The following is a 4,246-nucleotide window of genomic DNA, read 5'->3' on the forward strand; positions in this document are numbered from 1 at the left end:
TAATGTATAATAATTTAAGTGTGACTGTATTTTACAAAATACAAGTTTACTAAAATACAGCCAAGACAGGTTACTTTGTAAAGATCAAAGGTCAGTTTTATGTTATTGGATACGGTAACATGAGTGCACGTGTGCCGCATCATTATAATTTCTGTATTCAAATTCCAAGCATTATTAACTTCTGTATTGTTAGCCAAGCATGGCTGAAAGGTCAGTATAATAAAAATAATAAATAAATATATATAATAAATAGTTATGAAATTTAAACTATTTAGTCTAAACATTTATGTTTTCATATTATAATTTGTGTTCATTCTAGAATGAAAGAGGCATAATTTATATTTATTTTCTAATTTTTTATGGTGTTTACGAGATTGGTCAAATTGACCGAACCTGTACAGAGATTCATTAGTGCTGAAAGAGTTAAAAAAGTGTGATAGGAAAGTCGCATTTTAGTCAGTCATACGAGTTATAAGGTATGGCTCTCTAATGATTCCGTCCTTTAAAGTCTAGTCCTCCATAGGTTAAAGGTTAGATCACCAAATCAATAAGGATCATTGTTAGGCTCAAGAGGTGACACATAGTGGGGTGCACCTGTTGCCCAAGAGCAAAATTGCACCATTGAATTAAAAAATGTTTAGAAAATGAAAGTGATGTAATTCTTTCTCACATTTTTTAAAATATGTCTGAGTTGAAATGTATTGAATAAAATGTTTTATTAATTTAATTTTATTCATAATTTTTGTTCTTAAAGAGCAAATTTTGATTTTGGGCTGATTTTATTGTACTATGAACAAAAACATTAGTGTTTATTTTATTTTTTTATGTGAGTATAATACAGCTCTCATAGCCTCCTAGAAGGAAAATCAAACTAGTTTTAAAAAAAACTGCAACACTTTGTAACTTCAAACCAATTATAGTTTTATTGATTTAACCAATCACTGTTTCTCAACCTCAGTTGTTGTGATATTATATAAATTACCTACATTCAAGCTTCGAGATTAAACACATAATGAAAGATATTTTTCATTCAACTGTTTTATCCGGTATGTCTTCCATCTCAGTGGAAACCTATGTAGATATCAGAACAGTGGTAAAAGCTTAGCTTGTTAATATGTTACTAGAAGTTATTTGTAAACATTTTCTGTCACAATAATAGTCCTGATTTTTTTAAAACTTGCAAAAAGTTTGTTTTATCATTTTGTACTTCATTTGAATTATGATGTTTCATTATGATACGTAAGGAAGTTTTTTTTGTGCAACAAGATCAAGTTGAGAATTGTTAGGCTTAGTTAGATTGTTTTGCATTTCATAGTGTAGAGTTTCATTTCACCAGTCACTTCGCTGTTTGTTAGACTGTATTTACATTAGGCTTTATGGGAAGTAACTGATTGAATGGGCAAAGAAAATCACCAAAAAGGAATGTAAAAAATATATGTAAATGAATAGAAAACACAATGGAATGTTTTCAAATTTCCAAAGCTGAAAATTCACACAAATATCACATAAAAAATAAGATATTTTATATTACAAAAGCTACACGATCTGTAGAAAGTTCATCTGAAATTTCAGTTAATTTTGACTGGTAGTTCTTTTGAAATGCAATAAAATAAACCAATATGACAGTTGCAATGAATCAGAACATTCAGGTGTTTAAGATTTAAGCGACAAAATACTGTATCTAAATCATTTCATATTTTCAACTTATTACAGGTTTTTCCTGTAGATGCATGTAATTCATAAACAAAACAGCATTTTAGACTTGTTTTTCAGCATTCTTTCAGAAGTGCTAGAAATAAAAATTGGAATGGTTATATCAGTGCATAAATCTAACTAAACATATAAAAAGATCTTAAAATGGCAGCCCAGTTCAGAACAATACAAATTATGCATAATGTGGTGACTTGATATTAGAGAAAACTATAAATCACTTAGAGATTATAAAATCTCTACAACTAATTAAAAAAACATGTTAGTTTCATAACACCGACCAGATTTTCACCGAAATATTCTACTTTTTATAATATTTGGTTACTTTAAAAGTTAACACAATAAAAAATAACCAAGAAAAGGGGATTTGTTTATATAGATGTTTAAGGTCAGTCAGCTAATTTATATTTATCAAAATTTACATTGAAATAGAACTTTGCTATGATAGATACTTATATAAAATACCCTAAAAATTACCTGGCAGGTTATTAGTTAAAACAAAAACAAGCCCTCAGCAGTAAGCCTGAAGGTTTTTAAATGCTAAAAAGCAGGTTTCAATATCCATGGTGGGTACAGCACAGATTGTGTTGCTTTGTGCTTAACATCAATCAAACAAAATTTTAAAAGAAAGTGTTGTTATGGTTTAATTTTTCTAGTTCATTAAAAAGTATTTTAAATTTGCTTTCCAAAGTACTGTTTAAGTGGCATCATATAATAGTTCAAGTTAACTGAATCATCTCTAGTGAGAATCAAAACCCAGTAATTCCCAAATCACGATATCAGGCATCTGATACATCAGCACTTTGTGAAACATATTGGCCAGAAGTAGGTGGCTCAGCTTTATTTTCATTGCTAACCAAGCTATACATGCAGTATTGTTGCTACTATCTCATCAAGTTTTGGCAAGGAAGAAAGTGATGATAAAAATTGCAAATAGAAATATCTGAGGTAAATACTGAATGCTTTCTTAAGTTTTTATTCACTGTTGATGTATGGAATTTGAGTAATTTTTGCATATTGCAAGTGGATAAGAGGCCATTTGTATTGTATTCATGCTGAGAGGCTCGACTACTAGGAAGATGTGAACTTCAATGACCTTTGTATAGATATATCATCCAGCTTCTAGATCAACCTTTCAAGCCTGCATCCATTGCTGAGTAATACCTTGTCTACCTTCTTAATCTACAGCAAAGAATATCAGTTCAAAGTTATGCTTTATTCTATGGTCAGTGTGTTGTTAATATTCTCACAGTGTGAGAAACATTGCTCAGTTCACTATTGTATAAACTTCAGACAAAAACTGATCTATATTACACTACCAGAAGTTGTTCATATTAACTTGTTATTATTGTCAGTAGGTATTACTGTTGATTTACTACTGTTGTTGTTCTGATGTACATTTGAAACAGGATCTGATCTAGGCTAGACAACAGATGGAAAATGTTGTGTTGTTGTTTGCCATGACAACATCATGGTAGGAGTTTTGAACAAAATATATTTAGCCCCATCTCAAAACTCTCATGTTTCTTGCTTCCTGCATTTACTATATAAATTAGATTGTTTAAAAACCAGGCAAACCATGCAAGTCTACACAAAGTGGGCTGATACATTTCTCAAGAGGCAGCCACATGATTGGCAACCAACATGGTCATGTCATCTGGGCCTGTTAAGCAGTATTTAAGGTTGGATGTGTGAAGCGAGTGTGCTGGATCACACCTGAAAATACAGTAATGCTGAGTGTTTGCACTTCTCTTGTATTACTGTATTAGATGCATGTGAACAAAGAGGACAATTTTAGATATGTAGGAAAACAACAACACTTGCTTACGTTTTACAAATGGTAAATAGCTGATTAGGGAGAGCATTTATTCATATACAGAGCTGTCAAGCACAGATTGTAGAATATATATATACACAAGAAAGAGTATTTTTAAATAAAAGCACATCAAGACTAAAATGATAAAAAGAACCCTAATTTAACATTAATACCCGAGACCCAGCCACAAATGTGTAATTCCTTAAATTTTTGTTATTTTGAAATTATTAAAAGGAATTCTCCTTCCTAAAGGATTAGAAAAGGCTAAAGATTATCAAGTATCAGGACTTTCATAAATTAACAAACTAAGACATTTTGTCAAAAATGTTGTATATGGTATGCGGTAATAATTTACACAGTATTCCTTCATTAGGGATAATTAATAAGGTTACTGCTCAGTTCTGTAAAAGATTCAGTTATACAGTTAAACAATTGGCATTACTTATGTATTAAGTCATCAAGAAATTAATGTCGCGTTTTGGAACACTTTCATTAACCACCACCCCAAAAACGTACGTCACATATAATAGTTAAACGAACTACCTAAACATCATGTTAGTGTAATCTATATAATGTGTAAAGTTTAGTATACTCTGATCCCTTATAGTGATGGCACATGACAGACACGTATTCGGCATGTAATGCTGTTTGAATACAAGAAGGGAAACAACACCTCTGTAGCCACCAAGATTATCAAAGAAGCTTATGGAAAATATTTGA

General features: G+C 30.8%; 1 protein-coding gene across 1 annotated transcript in view; it reads left to right on the top strand.

Annotated features, from left to right (window-relative positions):
* LOC106460942 (ubiquitin carboxyl-terminal hydrolase 8-like) overlaps positions 1–4,246 on the top strand; it is a 71,501-nt gene that overhangs the window by 54,837 nt on the left and 12,418 nt on the right. The window lies entirely within an intron of this gene.

Source organism: Limulus polyphemus, unplaced genomic scaffold, assembly GCF_000517525.1.
Source record: "Limulus polyphemus unplaced genomic scaffold, Limulus_polyphemus-2.1.2 Scaffold866, whole genome shotgun sequence".
Taxonomy (NCBI): domain Eukaryota; kingdom Metazoa; phylum Arthropoda; class Merostomata; order Xiphosura; family Limulidae; genus Limulus; species Limulus polyphemus.